The following is a 20350-nucleotide window of genomic DNA, read 5'->3' on the forward strand; positions in this document are numbered from 1 at the left end:
ACTATATTACAGCCCAGCTTCTTCTTTTTTTTGTTGTTATATTTCCTTACTTTTCTTTTCATAGGTTGTGATTCCTCCTTGCTAATATCTGTATCAGAGTTTGTTCAGAGTGGAACCCAATCTATGACAGGTGCTTCTGCAAGTGACCAAGTAAGTCCATACTTAGTTTGAAGCTTATTGTCTGCCACTCAGATTGCAATAAGAACTCCATTACTGATTGTAGGTAGAATACAAATGACCTATAGCACAAGCCTCAGTTCAATTCTTAAATATTTTATTGGTGGCAACAGGGATAGGCTACCTGCAAAAAGGCATGTGCTACCTGGCATGATGCATCAGGAGTTTGGAAATATCAGGGAAATTGTAAGTATAAGGATATTGGAATTCGGTAGGTTGCTATTGCTTAGCGCTCAGCGGTCAGTTCCCCTGCACGTGGCCTGGGCAGAAGACAGCCACATTGCTAAGAGCCATTCCCCTTTTCAGAAAAGCCCACATTCAATGACTGTTTGACTCAGGATACAGAGGTCCCACCCCTTAGCTAAATTCGGAAAAACTCTAGAGGGCCATCCCAGCTTCAGACCCACTGAATCCCCAGAAGCCTCCCAGCCTTACTTCCTTCTCTTTTCTTATTCCTAAGCTATTGATCCCAAGAGCACTCCCCAATAAGCTGCTTGCACACTAATCTTTGTCTGACTTGCTTTCTGGGTAAACAAACTATAACAAATACTAAAATGTTCAACTTCTCAAAATCTTCTGCGGTGTGTGTGAACTATATTATTTTTATTGAATGAATGAAATAGATTATTAACCTAAATCAAATAGCTTTAAGAAGTGTTATAATCCTTGATTTGCATAATTTTAAAGTACCATTATAAATGTATTTTTGCTAGGTATTATTCTTGTAAGTTCTAGTTGAAATGAGTGTTTATATCATTATCATTTTGTAATTATCATCATCATTAAGGTTTCAATTACAAGAAAAAAAAGCACCTGATTTTTTTTTTTCTCTTTTGCCTGAAGATGCAATTTCTTGTCTGCTCTATTAATGCACTCTAAGGATTTAGAGAGTGATTCTCTGTGAAAACTGCAGTGTTAGCCCTCACAATGATGTCAAGATTTCAATCGGGAACATTTTGAAAGCTGACTTTTCAGGTGACTCTGTGAAGGAAACAGCAGCAATAAACACAAATCCAGAAACACTTGGGGTTTTCCATTTTATAAGCACTTGAAATTTAATAAGGGGTTGACATTTTTGTTATTGTCATCATTGTTTATTTGTTTTCAAACAAAAAAAGGTTTTTCCATATTCATAATCTGTATTGTCAATCTGAAAAATAAATATGGGAATAAATTTTTAAAAAAGAAAAGAAAAAGGCAACACATTCTCTGAGATTGCCAAAATTCATTTGGATAAACCATGTACTTGCTTAGGATGTGATGTGTACTTTGATAATCATATTGGAATATTTGAATGATCATACAATATGGTTTACTTGAGCATGGTGTGAATTGTAACGTTATAGCTCTCAATGTTAATTGTCAAAGACTCTTGGGCTGTTGATTTTACTCTGTGATATACTGAATTGATTTGATTAATTTAGTTGCACCCTGTATGTCTTTGATCTTCTGTTGCTATTCCTCTTTGTAGTAATAAAAGAGAACTACCCCAAAATCTCTGAGTTCCAGTAACTAACACTTATCGCTTTTATTCAAAGGATCTGAGACAAAAGGTAAACAGCATCGTGGGAAATACAGAAAACGGATCTGACAATGCCATGATCAGAGAGAAAAGAGAAATTTCCTAAGGGTCATGTGAGGAAAACAGATAAGTGAGAAGAGCCCCTAGATGAACTTCAGCCTAAAATTATGTTTTGACTCTCTCTGTCATTATTTTATTGGGAGGATTGTATGTGAAGCCCAATTTTCTCTTGCTTTAGGAACTGCTTATTATTCCCTTTGACGTTTCTGTTGTCTAACTTAAATTTTCTAAAACATCTCACTTGACTTTTCCCCCAGATCTCAAATGTATTTACCATAGTCTTGTTTACATTCTCACTCATGTACCAAATTATTATTGTCTAATAATATTCAGCTCCCTCAACCATTAAATACAAAGCAGTATTGAAATACCATATACCTTTATTCTTTACATATTTCACAAATTTATCATGCTTAATACCACCACAGCTATTTATCATCTAACACCAGGATTATTGCAAGGACTGTTGAATAGGTCTTTTTATTCAAATACCAAGTCAATTCTTCCAGAATTTTCAGTTAGATTAATTATTCTTAAACAACAACAAAAGTAGTTCAGTCATATTTTCATTTTAAAAAATAACTTCCTGAAACATTCATAATCTAATTTGATTAAATCTGGTCCAAATTAATCTTTTTATTTTATGTCATAATTCTATATATTTCCTTTTATGAGAACTATACTTTTTGTGAATATTAAAATTGTTTTGAGCATCACAATTCACAATCTCTTTTTACATAATATTTTACTCACTCTCTGCTTTAGCTGTATGAAATAGGAATTGTCATTCACTACTCGCCAACTTCATAGCTTGAACTCAGAGGTCAAACCACTTGCTCAGGTTGACCCAATGTGCAGAACAAGGATAAAACAGTTTTCTGACACCATTGCTTTTTTTTTTTCTCTTTAAATCACAGCCTCTCCATTTCATCTATTTAACTTCTTAATAAACTTTATTTTTTCCTACACCCTTTCTTTGGTTCACACTTCTCCCTCTGCTGATAATTTTCAACTAATTTAATCCTACCTTTTATAATATAGATCAAATTGAAGGTCTAACATAAAGCTTTCCTGAAAGTCAAAGGAGAAATGATCTCCCTCCACAGGTTGACTTGAATATTTATGCTTTAAAAACTTATTAGTTATTTATTACATTTATTCATTATTTTAAATATTAAGGGATAAACTGTGCCAATAATTGTGTTTAGTATCCAATGAGTAAACTATGTTTCTTTCCTGGAAATGCTTAAAGCTGCATCTCAATTTGGTAGCTCTCATCTGTACCCTGCATTTTTCTTCCTTCACTGTATGTATGTCTCACCAACCCAGTTAGATTATATATTCCTTGAGGTCTTTACTTCTGTGGTACTCAATAAAGCTTTGCACACTCAATATTGCATTTAACAAAGTGACCCATGTTACTGAAAATAGTATATCTGGGCTTCACAGGAGTTATTTTTTATTTTTATAAAAGAAAATACATATCTATGAGGGTAAAATTAATTATTGCTGTAATGATAAACATTTACAGTTCTGAAAGTTGTTGTTCATACCACTTTGGTAGGTAAGCGGAGAGGCAACTTTACCTCAACTTTTGAATGTGGATAATCAGGCTCACAGAATTTAAGAAATCATCCTGGAGTCATTTAGATATAAATCCACTCAATGTTAGTTATATTCCAAATGTGACACATGAATGTGATTCCTTCCATCAAAACACTTAGTGGATACAGATCCACACTTAATGCCTACCTAGCTGCCAGACATTTATATGTTATTTATGTTTTAACTCATTCACTTCTTTCAATAACCTTAGGAGAGAGGTATTTTATTTTCTTCTTATTTTCAGATAATCATACAAATATGCAGAGTAAAAATATCCTGCCCAGTGCATCACAGCTATTAAGTAGTAGAGATCAAGGAGTCGGACTCAGGGATTCTGACCTCAGCAGCTGTTTTCTCCACCACGATGAAAGTCCACTTTTCAATATATTACATTAAACAGAAAAAGTAAGAAATGAGAGATGATAAATAGTGCAGCTTATTAAAGGCACAGATATATAGTGTATTAGAAACAAAATACATCATAAGATAATGAGACATTTTTAAAAATTCAAGTAAGTGAGGACTAAACTTTATTCACCTTGTCTTGGATAGAAAAGCTCAGGAAGAACAAACATGATGGAAAGAACCTTTGTGGAAGGAAGCCATTGAAAGGACATGACCACTGGTTGACCCGGACCTGGGCAATTGTATGCGCCTCAACCTCACCCCTGTGCTTGGAATGCATGTTACCCATGGTTCCCACAGTGGGAGCCGTTTTCAAGGATGCATTCCTGAGAAAGTTAGGTGTTGTTGAGACCATTTGGACTGAATATGTGTCTTAACCCAGTGAAGGCCTCTATATAAGCTTTTAAGATGTTGGTGGGAAGGAGCAGAAAACTACTAGTCTTGCTGCCACCAAAGTCAAGCCTCCTAAATTCCCCTGCATATTAAAACTGACACCTACCAATCTGGAGAGTCTGCCTCTTTCTTCAGTCCCTCCTTACCCTCTGGGTCCTGGGGCCAGTTTGTGAACTGTTAACCCAGAAATGAAAGGCCAAAATGAGAGGCAATAAGCATTTATTTGAGATTTAAAAATAGCTATTCAGGAAGCATTTATTTAGGCAGAAGCCCAAATAGTGTTTGGATTAAGAGATAAAGTCAAGGAGTATTTAAGAAAAAAAGGAAGGGGAACAATTACTTCAATAGAAGGGAGGAATTTCTTTCTTAAAAATATAATCTATTCATTTATTTTTTAAATAATATTTTTATTGATTTCAGAGAGTAAAGGAGAGATAGAAACATCAATGATGGGAGAGAATCATTGATTGGCTGCTTTATGCACACACACCCCCCCCCCCCCCCCCACTGGGATTAAGCCAGGAACCTGGGCATATGCCCTGACCAGAATTGAACCATGACCTCCTGGTTCATAGTTCAAAGCTCAACCATGGAGCACACCCACCCTGCAGGAAGAAATTTATATTGGTACAGATAAACTAACGTAATGATGGTAACTTAAACAATGTTTATAATTTTTAGTCTGGTAATCAATAGTTTGGTCGTCATAATATCTGCTTTCTTGTTATTCTTGCCATCATTTCTTTGTGACACAGTGTTGCTTTAAGCCCAGTCCAAAGATGGGCAAGGCAGTTCCACTGGTATGGCAGCCCTGGCTCCACTTTAAAGTGGTTCCATTTATATTATATTTTACAGAACCAAGAGCCTTGTTGATGCAGCAGATCCTTGATTAACATCATTTTGTTCAATGTTGTTTTTTTATAACCTTGATGAGAAAAAAGAAATCAATTCCTAACCAGGGCCACTGTCTGTGTGGAGTTTGCATGTTCTCCCCATGATTAAGTGGGTTTTCTTTAGTTATTCTGGTTTTCTCCCACATTTCAAAGATATGAATGTCAGGTGAATTGTGTGTCTAAATTGTTGCAGTCTGAGTGAACGTGGGTGTGGGTGTGAGTGTGAGTGTGAGTGTGCCTTGCTTCGGAAAGGCATCCAGCCCAGGGTTAGGTCCCATCTTGGGCTCTGAGCTCCTGAAAAGGCTGCAGCCAACACCACTCTGGACTAAATGGGCAGGTTGGAAAGCAATGATCATTCTTGTGTTTATTAATCATTCTTAAATGTGTGTATAGCTCACATTTATTTCAGTGTTTTATATTAGAAGGGTTTTTTTGTTGTTGTTTTTTGGTGGGGAGGGGAGGTTGTCTTTATTTAAAAGTTTGATGACTTTTTTGTGACCAGAAATGTGCCATAGAAACTTAACTCAGTTTTTATCCATTAGCCTTTGGCAAACTGTTTCATTATATGCTATTTCACTTAAAGTTTCAAGAATCTATCCATGACAGTACGTGAGGATTTATTTATTCTATTCAGGGAAGACACTGGGAAGTTTCAAAAAAAAAAAAAAAAGAGAAAATGTAAAGGTCCTGTGGAGGGAGAAGCTCAGTGGTTTGAAGGAACAGAAGGAAGTCAGTGTAGCTGGAACAGAGTCAGAGGAAAGTATGGGGTATGGGATAAATCAGTGAATGGGACCCAGATCTGTAATGCCTTGTAAACCATTATTAGGAGTCTGGATTTTACTCTTAAAGTAATAAGCCACTGAAGGATTTTGAAGACAGGAATGACAGAAGTGTGATTTACTTTTTATCAGGAAAAATATGATTTCACTTTTAGATGCTACATTAAAAGTAAGACAAGAGCAGAAGTGGTAAGGTCAGTTAAGAGGATATTTAATAATTCAGACAAGAGAAGATTGTAACCTAAATTGGGATAATAACAATACAGATTATAAGATATATCTAACAAAATTTAGTGAAGTGTGAGAGAAAAAAAGAATCCAGAATGGCTCCAAGTTCATTTGTTTGGGGTAATTTTAAAGAAAAATTTGCCATTAGCTGAAATAGAAAATACTGAAGAAAGAGGATTATAGGATTATAGGGCAGAGATCAAGAACTCAATCTTGTTTTTATATGTTAAGTTTGAAATATATATTACACATTCATGTGGGACTCTGAATTCAGGGGAAAAAGGTCTACCATATAGATGTCAATGTTGGAGTTGTTGGCCTATTGTTAGTTTATAATAGAGCAAACGAGAACAAAAAACCTCAATGCTTTGAGGTTGGAGAGAAGAGGAAGAATCATCAGGAAACAAAAGAGAATGAACAGCCAGTGAGGCATTAGGAAAGAAAATGAAGAGAACAGCCAAATAATATGTATACATAGCCCATGAACACAGACCACAATGTGGTGAGGGCCAGAGGGAGAGGAGTGTGGGTCTGGGTGGAAGAGGGCAAATGGGGGGATTAGGGACATCTGTAGCAATGTCAACAATAAAAATAAAATATATATTCTTTTAAAAAGCAAGATTGCACTGTATCCTAAAAGTCAAATGGAGAAAATTTTGGCAAGGACGTAGTGATTGACTATATCAAATGTTGCTGATAAGTGAAATAAAGTAAGTCTGAATGCTGGCCAGTAGATCTAGGAAGGTGGCCACCATTGGTGACAGTAATGAGATCTAGAAAAAGTCTCAGAGGAGTAATGGGTTTCCAGCTCCAATGAAAATGGATTCAAGACAGAATGAGGAGAAAAACATCGGATACAGTAAATATTAACAATTAATTTTTAAAGTTTTAATAAAAATGGAAGAAAAGAAATTAATACTAGCTCAAGAAGAAATGGGGTCTGTATCTAATAATGAACTTCAATCTAATTACCATATTGCTTCTTAGACAGATTTTATTAACTATGATATTAAAAAGTTAAGAATAAATTTAAACAGGTATAACTGTGCTGGATAATTGTATGTGCCAATTTGACTAGGCAAAAAAATGCCGAATAGCTATCAAACATGATTTCTGGGTGTGTCTATGAGGGTGTCTCTAGAAGAGATTAGCATTTGAATCAGTAGACTGAGTAAAGAAGATTGGCCCTCACCAATATAGGTGGTCAGCATCAAATCCACTGAAGGTCTGCATAGAACAAAAAGGCAGAGGAAGGATGAATTCTCTTTCTACTTGAACTGAGATATCTATCTTCACCTGGCTTTGGGCATGTTCATTTCTGGTTCTTGGGTCATTGAATTCAAACTAAGACTTATGTCATATGCCCCACAATTCTTGGGCCTTTGGACTCAGACTTACACCACTGGCTCCCTTGGTTCTCACATCTTTGGACTTGGACTGAATTACTACCATATCTGCCTGTTTGGTTTTCCAACTTGCAGATGGCAGATCCTGGGACTTTTCCACCTCCAAAATCTATTGAGCCAATTCCTATAACAAATATATAGGTAAATACATAGATATATAGATATGGAGATATCTTCTGTTGGTTCTCTTCTTCTGGAGAACCCTGACTTAACACAATAGCTGAACTTAGAAAAGGATGCTATAGGGAGAAAAGGCAGGAAGTGCTGAGCTGGAATTCTTTGTTTCTACTAACACATTTTATATCTCCTGCAGTAATGTTCAATGTGCTATGTGAACGCCCAATACAAAGGAGTCTTATTAATAGGAAAAGGTACATTCTGTGGAGAAAATAAACAAACATAATGAACTAGGAATATTCCCTCAGAACCAGGGCTCTGACAGCAGAGATGGCAGATATTCAGAATAAAAACGATCCCATCATGCTAAAGTAGACAATCAGGACAGGTCAGTCACAAAAAATACACAGAAATCACAGTGGTCAAATGTCTGAGCTGTGAGAACAAAAACTAAACACACTCTAGGGAGTGTTGTCCACAGATAAGCTATGAATAGCACAGGAAATAATTAGAATTAAACCTCATCTGAAAACTAAAAAAAAAAAAAAAAGTGAAACCTTAATCCCAAACCAACGAAGATCCTGGCTAATAGAACCAGAGTACTAGATAAAAAACAAACCAAAAGCAAAATAACCCAGATTGCAAGACTCTAAATCAGTGATTTTCAACCTTTTTCAATTCATGGCACACATAAACTAATTACTAAAATTCCGCGGCACACCAAAAATATATATATTTTTTGCTGATCTGAGAAAAATATAGGCATATTTTAACTCATTTACATCAGATAGCTATTGCTGGGTTGGCTGTTGTCATTTTCTTATTTGACAATCTAAGAGAAAAGAGGCCAGTGCCCCTATTAAAATTTCTTGTGGCACACCAATGTGTCTGCCATGGCACACAGGTTGAAAATCGCTGGTCTAAACTATTTTCCAGGAGTTCTATTTCTCTTCCTCTGGGAGACTTGGGAAGATTAAAGGCAGAAAACACTTTCATGTATTATACTGTTCTCAGAAGAGTCTTGCCTTTGTAGAGCACCTGCTCTTCTCATTTACTGTGTTGGGATTCTCTCTCTCTCTCTCTCTCTCTCTCTCTCTCTCTCTCTTCTCCCTGGAGGGTAGAGCAGTGGCTATTTGTTATCCTGGCCTTTGAAATTGCTAGCAAACTTTAAATAGAGTAAGTTCTAAATGAATATTTTTTGCATTGAACACAATCCTCCCTCACACACAAACCTAATATATATATATACTAGAGGCCCGGTGCATGAAATTCATGCATGGGGGGGAGGGGTGTGTGTCCCTCAACCCAGCCTGCACCCTCTCCAATCTGGGACCCCTCAAGGGATGTCCGATTGCCTGTTTAGGCATGTTGGGATCGGGCCTAAACGGGCAGTCGGATATCCCTCTCACAATCCAGGACTGCTGGCTCTCAAATGCTCGCCTGCCTGCCTGCCTGATTGCTCCTAACTGCTTCTGCCTGCCAGCCTGCTCACCCCCTAACCACTCTCCTGCCAGCCTGATCGACACCTAACTGCTCCCCTGCCATCCCAATTGCCCCTAACTGCTCTCCCCTGCTGGCCTGGTCACCCCTAACTGCCCTCCCCTGCCAGCTTGGTTGCTCCTAACTTCCCTCCCTTGCAGGTCTGGTTGCCCCTAACTGCCCTCCCCTGCAGCATTGGTTGCCCCTAACTGCTCTCTCCTGCTGGCCTGGTCCCCCACAACTGCCCTCCCCTGAAGGCTTGGGTCCCCCCTAACTGTCCTCCCCTGCAGGCCTGATAGCCCCCAACTGCCCTCCCTTGCAGGCCTGGTTGCCCACAACTGTCCTCCCCTTCTGGCCTGGGTCCCCCCTAACTGTCCTCTCTTGCTGGCCTGATCGCCCACAACTGCCCTCCCCTGCTGGCCATCTTGTGGCAGCCATCTTGTGTCCACATGGGGGCAGCCATCTTTGATCACATGGGAGCAGCCATCTTGTGTGTTGGAGTGATGGTCAATTTGCATATTACTCTTTTATTAGATAGGATATATATAAATAACACAGTATCATTATAATATCTAATTTCATAAAGCTGTGAGTTGATGATTATGTTGAGCATCAACATTATGAAGAACCTATATTATGGAAGTTCTCATTCAACTCTGGAACTTTAAATTGTCCCTCTTGTTCTCTTGATACATTATCTAGTTAATTTTATACTCATTACCAGCAGTGCCCATGTACCCTTGATTCAGCACCTTATTTATTTTATATTCATTACGAGCAGCAATGCCACATACCCAGCCTAACACAAAGATTCAGAAATTTCTCAAAATCTAAAACATTTTCTCCCCCCAAATCCTAAGATTCAGAGATGAAGTTCCAAATATTCTTACACTACATTTTGAATGATTAGACTAAAGAAGATTTTATGCTGAAGTAATGATTTAATCTAAAAAGATGATAAAGAGGGGATAGGGAGAGTAAAGATGTCTGTCCTAATCAGAAGAATCTGTGAATATGTTAGGTTGCTTTCAAAGGAGAATAAGGTTATAGAGAAAATTAAGGTTGCTAATCAGCTGATTTTAAGTGGGAAAAATGTTCTGAATTATCTGGGTGAGTTTGATAATATCACCGATTTCTTAAAAGTGGAATATTCCAGAAAGGGATATAACCCTGATGAAATTTTGATTTTAGTCTAGAGAGACCCATTTCATTTCCAACTAATAGTGTTTATTTCATTTTGAATGATTAAATTTGCAGTAATTTGTTTCAGCACCAATAGTAAACCAACAGAGAAGAGAATAAGAGAAGTAAAAACTAACTGGATACCATTATATGCTAAAGTATTATATAAAATATTTTAAACACTGACAAAGGCATGGTGCATCTACTACATGGCATGTTTAGTGGGTAGTTCATCATTACCTGAGCTTAGGATCTGGATTGGAGACAAATTATATACTGTGTGTAATCTTATGGTGAGGGCAAGATAAATCCAAGAAGAGAATAAGATAGCAAAGAAGATGGAGACAGAACATTGAAAATGCCACCCTCTAAGTGTGAGGGAAAAAAGGAGTTAGGAAAATGGACTAAGAAGGATCCGGAAAGCTAGTCTAAGAATCAGCTATTTCATGTGTCATAAAGCTAACAGGGAAAACACTGAAAAAGAGGGTGTGGTCAACCATGTCAAGTGCTTCTGAATCAGATGAGCACTGGCAGGTGGGAAGTCAATGTGGCCCTTTAGTGGAGAAGTAGTAGTGAACTAATGATAATAGCAGGTGCAGGAGGATGCGTGTGGAGAGGGGTTATGGATAGAAAAGATATGCAACAAGACAGCATCGGAGTGAAAATATTTATGTAAATATCCCTATATGTTTTCCTTTGTAAGTGCTTCTTAGCAAGATTTCATAAAATGGCTTAGGGCCAGAAGTCTCATCCTCAAGAATTTCCAACTAAGCTCATGTTGTGTAATTTGTAAACAGCTATTAGTGCAATTAGGTACTGTTTATAACAATTGATGTAATGGGGAGGGCAAGCTACTTAAATATTGGTAAATTAAATAACCAAGAAAATGTTCAAGACGAATAGACTTTCCAAAAGCTACATGCTATAAAGCTGCTCCTTAAGCTCTTGAAAAGTATCCAGTTTATGAGTCAGACATCCAAAGACAAAGAGCTTCTTAGAAATACAGGTAAGGAGGCTTTTCTTTGAGAACCGTACATTGACAAGTGGTCTGTGAAAGGTGACGAAACAAATCGGCAAGCTGTCACACTGATGTGCGTACAAGGGCCAAGTTTGCCCAGATGCCTAATGTAGCACAGATGGGCAGGCCAGCCATTGGGCTGTGTTTTTATTGTAAACATAAGAGAAAGGAGTATCCAAAGCTAACTTTTGAAAGCCTTCCAACTGGGGAAATGTACCAAGCTGGCAGACTGTCACAGCGCTAACTGCCATCGGCACCCTGCTGCTCTGCGCCTTGGCATCCGGAGAGAGGGGCAGCCCCTATACTCTCAGCAGAGCTACAGCCAGAAACAGCTGTCAAAACCTGCAGCCGCTTGCTGACCTGGTTCCATGACCTAGTTAAGGACTTAGGACAATATTTTCTTCTTACACTTTGTGAAAGTTAGTATGCTTTTTATATGTAAGATGTCATATAGGGAAGGTTAACCTCCATGGCATACAGCACCACAGGAAAAACAGAGAGAGGGAAAAAAGAGGGAGAGGGATTTGCATGGAGTGTTCTGCATAAATTTCTGTCACATGCAGCAGCTAGGAAAATAGAACAAATCATTGGGAGAACCAGAGAGGCAAACATTTCCAAACTTTGAAGTCATGGTCAGAGTGTGCTTGTCAGTATGTGCACGTGTGCATGTGTGTTAGCTTTTATATCAAAAATCTCTTTTTGTGCTAATGAAAATATACATGATATTTAGCACTCTAACAATCCTGTCATTTAATTCACAGAAGCATAATATATTGTATAAATGTGTTTTGCTATTTGCCAAGATGTTTGCCTTAAATAAAAATAGCTTTATTTAAAAATATCTATTTGTAAGTTAGTTTTAAATTTACTTGTCTCTTTTGCATTTGTAGCTCAAAAAATACTCCCAGAGTATTAATCAGCTTATTAGAAGATTAAAAAAAGAAAACAGATATGAAAAAAGTTCAGTTACTAGTAAATAAACAGAGTTACAATGTTCTCAACTTTTAGTGTCCTTTACAACATCAAGTAGATACCGAAAGCACTTATTTTCATAAATGTACACTGATGAGAAAGGGAAATAAAATGGTAATTGAGGATAACCTTTTTCCTCTGGAATGTTGTATAATCAGCCCCATTTTCTTCTGATCTTTGAAAATCAGCAGGTTCTGTTCCTTCAAACATCCCATGTTTATCCTAGTCACTTACTACTGAAAACCAGAGCTCACCCAAGATAATGACACACATCATACATACTCCATTCTTTGCATTCATAAATGTTATTTGTCCAACATTTTTTTTTATTTAAGAGATAATATTTTAGCATTTACATGTAAAGTATAAATACAAATCTGCAAAGCCTAATAATAGCAGTTTCAGAGCCAGAAATAGTACTGAGACTTTAGGTGTATTTCAAAAATTTAGCTTACAAAATATACCAAAGTATTTAAAAAATATGGGAAGCATTAGATGAAATATCAACATAAGCCCTAACCCAGTGATCGGCAAACTGCAGCTCGTGAGCCACATGCGGCTCACACGCCGCGGTTTGCTGCTCTGTTGACTAATGAGTTTTGCCAACCACTGACCTAGACTCTTGATTCCAATAATTACAGGCTGTTGTTGTTCCTTTTGATTAAGCCCCTATCCCAGTGGTCGGCAAACTCATTAGTCAACAGAGCGGCAAACCGTGGCTCATGAGCCGCATGTGGCTCGCGAGCCACAGCTTGCTGACCACTGCACTGGTTAGGCTCAGTGGATAGAGTGTCAGCCTGCAGACTCAAGGGTCCCAGGTTCGATTCCGGTCAAGGGCACGTCCCTTGGTTGTGGGCACATCCCCAGTAGGGGGTGTGCAGGAGGCAGGTGATTGATGTTTCTCTCTCATCTATGTTTCTAACTCCCTCTCCCTCTCCCTTCCTCTCTGTAAAAAATTAATAAAATATATTAAAAAAAGAAATATCAACATAAATTTAAATAAGTTGAACCAATGGACTGATAAGAAATAGGGGTACATAGGATAAAACCATTTACTGTCACTAATCATCAGATAAATGCAAACGAAAACCACATGAGATAGCGCTGCGTACCTGTCAGGATGGATATTACAAAAAGTAAAAAAGAATAACAGTGTTGATGAGGTTGTGGAGAAATTAGAACCATTGCAAATTGTTGGTGGAAATGCAAATTTGTTCCACTTCTATGCAAAACAGTATGGAGGTTCCTCAAAAAATTAAAAATAGAACTATCATATATATGCTCCAGCAATCTCACTTCTGGGTATTTATCCAAAAGAATTGAAATCAGAATCTTGAAGACATATTAGCATTCTCACATTCATTGCAGCACTATTCACAATAGTCAAGATGTGGAAACTTGACTTGGATAAATGTCCATCAACAGCTGAATGAATAATGATAATGTTATATACATACAATGGAATAGGCAAACTGAAAAAAAAAAAGAAAATTAGGCAACATGTGACAATATGGATAAACTTTGGGAACATTATGCTAAGAGAAATAAGCTAGTCACAGAAAGACAAATACTACCTGATTTCACTCATATGAAGTATCTAAATAGTCAAAATCATAGAATCAAAAGAATGGAATGTTGGTTTCCAGGGGGTAGGGGTGGATAGAAATCCACAGGCATAAAGTTTCAGTTAAACAAGATGAATAGTTTCTAAATACCTACTATACAACATCAGACCTAGAGTCAACAATAGTGTATTGTATATTCAAAAATGTAAGAGGGTAAATCTCATATTAAGTGTTCTTATCACAATAAAATCTTTTTTAAAGGACACCAGAAGAGAGATAAACATTGTGGCATTCAAACAAATAGTTATGTGAGAAAGAAGATTCACCTTCCTGGAAGTGTCAATCTTCGAGAGACATCAAGACCCTCTCTTTTCACAGGGAATCGTACACTGTGTCACAGAGTACACGTGGGAAACTCTGCCTCCCAATCTCTGTTCCCCACAAATTGAATGGACCTTAGTTTGAGTAAATCTTAGATTGTAGACAAGTACCAGATATTAATTGACTGGTATAGTTTAAAAAAATAAATAAGAGAAATGAAAAACCTTAAGAAAAGCAGAAGTTGAAAGTGAGCTAAAATATACATTGGCCTTTACAATTTATGGCATATAAAAAAAAGACTTTCATAAATGCAATCTTTTTTTTCTTTACTTCTAAAATGTTTATTTTAAACTTTTTTATTACATCAAATGGAATATTTAAATCAGTATTTTGTTTGTCAGCAAGTCTGTGAAAATGAAACAACACAGAGAGTGACTTTAGCTTTTGCAAGCTGAGTTACAATGTTATAGTCACAAAACACCCAAATATTCTAGTAGTCTAGAATAAGAGGGTATCAGTAATAAATCTGAACTTTACAATGTTTATGGACATTTTACAAGTGTGTTTTTAATGTGAAGGTTTGATTTACCACATATCACAAGATATTGTTTTTGCTCTCCCTTGACTATAATTTCAAAAACCCTGTGCCCTTGTAGCATATTTGGATTATTGCTTTAAAAGTGTTTTGAAGACAGAAACTACATTTTTAGTTTGTTGCCCAAACAATGGTTTAATTATATTGAAAGTGTTTGTTGAGAACCTTCATGATTGACATTCATGAGAAAATTCATCCTTTGATCTCCCAGAGTTACACAACGTAACTCCTTCTGTGAAAAATGGAATCTTTCATGGCGGTATAGCTTTCTTGTTGCTACTTACCATTATGCAACACTTATTAATTTGACCTTAATAAAAACTAGTAAAGTAATACTACTGTAGCACCTGGACACCCACACACATACACACACACACACACACACACACACACACACACACACAAAACCCTCACTGGGAAATTAAAATATGAGCAAATGGATTATATATATGTACTAGCACAATATTAAACTACATTTCATAAAAAGTGTCTTTTCTCGTAATAGCACACCAATATGCAGGTGTAGTGGTTGCTATCCATCTGTTATTCAGGGATTTCTGAGTACACTTGTACAAGTTATAGACTAGGTATTCAATAAATGCTATTTGGAAGTATAGAACAGGAAATAGTGATTTCCAAGCCACAACACCATGACTATGTAATTTCAGAACCTATTTTCACTTTATAATTTAATATAATTTTAGACTTGCCTAAAAGTTACAAAAATAGTACAGAGAGTTCCCATATAACTTTCAACCAGTTTTCCTCCATTATCATCATATATAATAAAAGGTTAATATGCAAATCGACTGAACAGTGGAACGACTGGTCACTATGATGCACATTGACAACCAGGGGACAGATGCTCAATGTAGGAGATGCCCCTGATGGTCAGCGTGCTCCCATAGGGGGAGGGGGAGCATGGCTCAGCCAGAGGCTGGGCTCATAGCTGGAGAGCACAGCGGTGATGGCGGGAACCTCTCCTGCCTCAGCAACAGCGCTAAGGATGTCTGATTGCCGGCTTAGTTGGGGAGCAGGCCTAAGTAATCAATCGAACATCCCCGGGGGGCTCCCAGACTGTGAGAGGGTGCAGGCCAAGCTGAGGGACACCCACCCCCAAGGGCACAAATTTTGTGCACCGGGCCTCTAGTTTTACATATTCATAGTGCAATTATAATAACTAAGAAATTGGCATTGGTACAATACTATCATCTGAACTGCAGACTCCATTCAGCTTTCACTAGTTTTCCTGCTAACATACCAAATCCAAGACCCAATCCAGGATTTCACATTGCATATACACTGAGTGGCCAGATTATTATGATCTCTGAATGCATAATAATCTGGCCACTCAGTGTATATCCTATATAATAAAAGGCTAATATGCAAATTGTCCTCTCCACCAGGAGTTTGACCAGCAGATAGACCGACCAACCGCCCCATGTCCCCTCCCCCTGGCCACGCTGGCCGGAACCCACCCATGCACTAATTCATGCACCGGGCCTCTAATATATATATATATATATACATACATACATACACACACACACACACACTGAGTGGCCGGATTATTATGCTTTCAGAGATCATAATAATCTGGCCACTCAGTGTAGTTGTTATATCTCCTTAGTGTTCTCCAATCTGTGCAAACTCCTAAATCTTTCCTGTTTTACATGACCTTGACATTTTGAAGATAGGGTATTTTTCAGAATGCATATCAATATTGGTTTGCATATTCTAGTAGTTTTTCATGATTAGATCAGGTGTGCATTTTTGCAAATGTCCTAAAGAAGTGATATGGCCTTCTCAGTTCATCCTCTCACGGGGTGCATGACATCCATATACCATATCGCTGATCATGTTAACCTTAATCACTTGAGTAAGATCATGTTAACCTTAATCACTTGAGTAATGATAACTCCTTCTTTTTGATGCATTTGATGTATCTCAGGTTTTTCAATGGTATGAGGAGTTTTTGATATCAGACAGTCTTTGTCCTCAACTACCTAACTAGTTAACGAACCTAATGGGAAAAACTAACAACCTACTAGAATTAGTCACCTTCTCCTGGAAGGTGATTGTAAACTGAGGTGTGAAGACAGGGTGGGAATAAACCAAGTGAAGAAGCGCCAGAGAGAGAAAGGAAAACATGTTTCAATTGTAGTCATCAGGATATGTAAAGCCACAGATGTGTCAGAGAACTGCAATTGGTTAAAATGCAGGGTACCCCCAAAATGTATATACACTTTACCAGTTGATAGCTCTATTTTGAAAATGAAATGTATTTTAATAAACACTGCCTTTATATGTATTCAAAGTGCGTGTATACAGTTTGGAGACACCCTATATATTACTTATTGGTGAATCTGGGCAGTTAGGCTGAACAGGTTGTCAGAAGTCAAATTTTAAATGCTCTGTATGCTTTTCTGAGATTTTGGACAATATCCTTTGGATTTCTCATTTCAGAAAAAAAAAAAATCTAAACTTTTTAAGCATGCTAGTCAATTCCTTGAACAACATTATCTCTTGCTTCTTTTCCAGCTTCATCCTCTACTAAACCGCACCATGCATATTGTGGTGCCAGTACTCAATGGCTCTCAAATCTACCATATGCTTTTATCCTCTGTGCTATTACATTGACCTGTAATATTACTCTTTTCTGTCTGGCAGAATTCTACTTAATTAATAAAGTCCAGGACATATATCAACTTCTCTAATGATAACTCCTTCTTTTTGATGCATTATGATGTTTCTATCATACTGGCATTATAACACTTATCACAGTATGATTTTACATATGTTTATGCCACCCAACAGAATATGAGTGATTTGAGGGTTGAAATAACATCCCTATGTTTTTCTATTCTCATTTTCTATCTCAATATTTTGCTTACAGAGTCCAATAAGTAACTGGTGAATAATGAATAAAGAAACACAAATAAACAAGTACTCAGTTTAATGGAAAGCTCCATTTGAGCCATTATTTTTAGTCATTATTGTAAGAGTTAATAAAAGTACTCAGTTCAAGAGCATTATTCATGTAATTACTCCAAATAGAATCAGCATAGAGATAAATTAATTGTGACTTCTAATTTCTTGTCATAAATATTCAGTGACATTTGGTAAGATTGCAAGTGATTTTTAGTTTCCTTAAGAGTTTATGTATTTAAATCAAACTTTATAATTATAATAAAATAAATATGCAGTAAGTTATTACAGGGATTATTATACAGTAAAAGGCAAGGAAATAAAAAATATTTTATGGATTTCCCTAATTTTTTCAGTACTTCAATGTAATAATCATAATTAAAATTAAGGATCTAAACTCTTTTCAGTTGATGAATGAGGCAATTTTTCTCACATCAAACCCCAGAAAGAACAAATGTTACTTGGATGATATAATATAAATCTGTACAGTTAAGCAGTAGTTCATTAATGATAAAATACTATTGATCAAAGTAAAGGTTTCAGTGAAGTGTTTTCTTTGGCTAGTTTCTGAAAATTTCCCTTCAAATCAAAGAAACAGATTAGCTCAATTCATCTCTTGAACTCTCCCACCATTTTCACAAAATTGAATTTGAATTAATGCCAATGAGCTTCTTAAGCAGTCTTATGTTATCCCATGTGGGAAACATGAACTCAGAGGCAAAGAGAAATTGAGTCCATGGTTCAAAGTTACTACAAAGTCAATGTTGCTTCTTTCACAAAATACAGATTCCTGTGTTTTACATAGATTCGGGAAGCTGAGAAATTAGCAAGATATTGAGAACATTATTAGAGCCATAATCTTGCTATTACTAAAGTAATTTTAATAGCATGTCTTGAAAATTATGCTTCCTGTTCCTTATTCTTATAGGGAAAGTTAGAGCAGTAACAATGATACTGAAAGAGGGCCAAGAAAGAAATAGTTGTAGTGGAATAATTGCTTATACTAGGAAAACCTGTGAGCAAGGGGGTGGAGGGAGAGTATGACAGACAAGATAAACCTAGAATTATCACACAATCAGATAATGATGAGTCATCATTTCCAGTGGTACAAACAAAACATTCTCAGCTTTGCAGAATCAGAGAGAAGTTAATGGAATAAGATAGTAATTACACAGAGCAAAGATACTGAAAAGGGAAAGTAAAACAATGTCCAGTAGACCGTGAAATTCCTGGACAGAAATGATGTAAAAGACAGCAGAACTTATGTGTTTCTATCATCTTGGAGTTCTTAAGCAGAGGATGAATGCCATCTGTGCCTAACCTCTAGAATAAGCAAAATTTCATTCACATGCTGCTGGCCCAAAAGCAAAGCCAGGGTAACTGAGTTCTAAATAATAAAAAAGAAAACAAAGTGAAAAAATAAGTTATGATGGATCCTTCGAGGAAAAACAAAATCTGAGTTGAAGGCACAATTCTGAACAAAAAAGGAGCAGACTTGCCCAGCCAGTGTCGCTCAGTGGTTGAGCAGCCACCCGTGAACCAGGAGGTCAGGGTTAGATTCCCGGTCAGGGCACATGCCAGTGTTGTGGGTTTGATCCCAGTGGGGGGCACGTAGGAGGCAGTCTATCCATGATCCTCTCTCATCATTGATGTTTCTATCAATCTCTTCCTCTTCCTTCCTCTCTCTGAAATCAATTAATATATATATATTATGAAGCAGACTTGCCAAGGTTAGACTTCTTTTAGATTGTGTATTTGGATGGGCATAGACAAAGTGCTTTATGGCAGGTTTAACTGCTCCTATGGAGACAGCGTTCAAGAAGCACAACTACAGAAAGGAAAGAGGATATAATTCAAGCTTTTGAAAAGAGAAATCAGTTGCAGAAGGTAAAGGTTTTATAGTGCTTTCTCACAGATAATAAAACTGCATGAGAATTTTCTGTGAGGTATACTTGAATGGCAAGCTGCCAGGAGGGGAAAACACAATGATGATGATAGATATAGAAGCTTCTAGGCATTAAGTTGCAAGTAAAGGAGAGTATAATGTTTCCCCTTTGCTAGGTTCCTTCTAGGATATGAAAATTTCTGTCAAAGGATTTATTTCAGGCTAAATTTATAAGCCATTTGTGTACAGCATGCAACTTTGATGAAAAAGGACATGTGGTGGCTATTTCTCAGATGGATTATGCCAAAGTGTGTCAAAAAACTATAGAACATTAACAAATACAATTTTTCAAACTATTTTTGTGCTTCAGACAGTATGCTAGAATTATCAATGTCCTGCAGAGGAATGTACTCAATAAGATGTACTAAAAATACACCCTTTTTGTTCACCCAAAAATAGAAACAAGAAAGGAGTCCTTTTCTGTTCTAATTTTAAATCTCTCCACTGCAAGGATTGAAATTAGATCAAAGGTATTAAAATATAAATGCCAAATTTGCATTATTTTTCCAAATAGTATAAATAAGCTATGTATATGAAAAGGGAAGTACATTAATATAAGGTTTTTATGTTCATACATATGAACAATGAGGCATTTAAAATTATAATTACATCAATTTGATATCACAGGTTTCCAAGAGCTAGTTTCCTGACATCTTTGACTATTTTCATCCTTTGGTTGAAACGTTATAATATGGATAATTCCAAATGTGCCTAATTTTCAATAAAAAAAGTGACCTGTCTTTTTGCAAGTTACGTATTT

Source organism: Cnephaeus nilssonii (genome assembly GCF_951640355.1).
Source record: "Cnephaeus nilssonii genome assembly, chromosome: 1".
NCBI classification, from domain to species: domain Eukaryota; kingdom Metazoa; phylum Chordata; class Mammalia; order Chiroptera; family Vespertilionidae; genus Cnephaeus; species Cnephaeus nilssonii.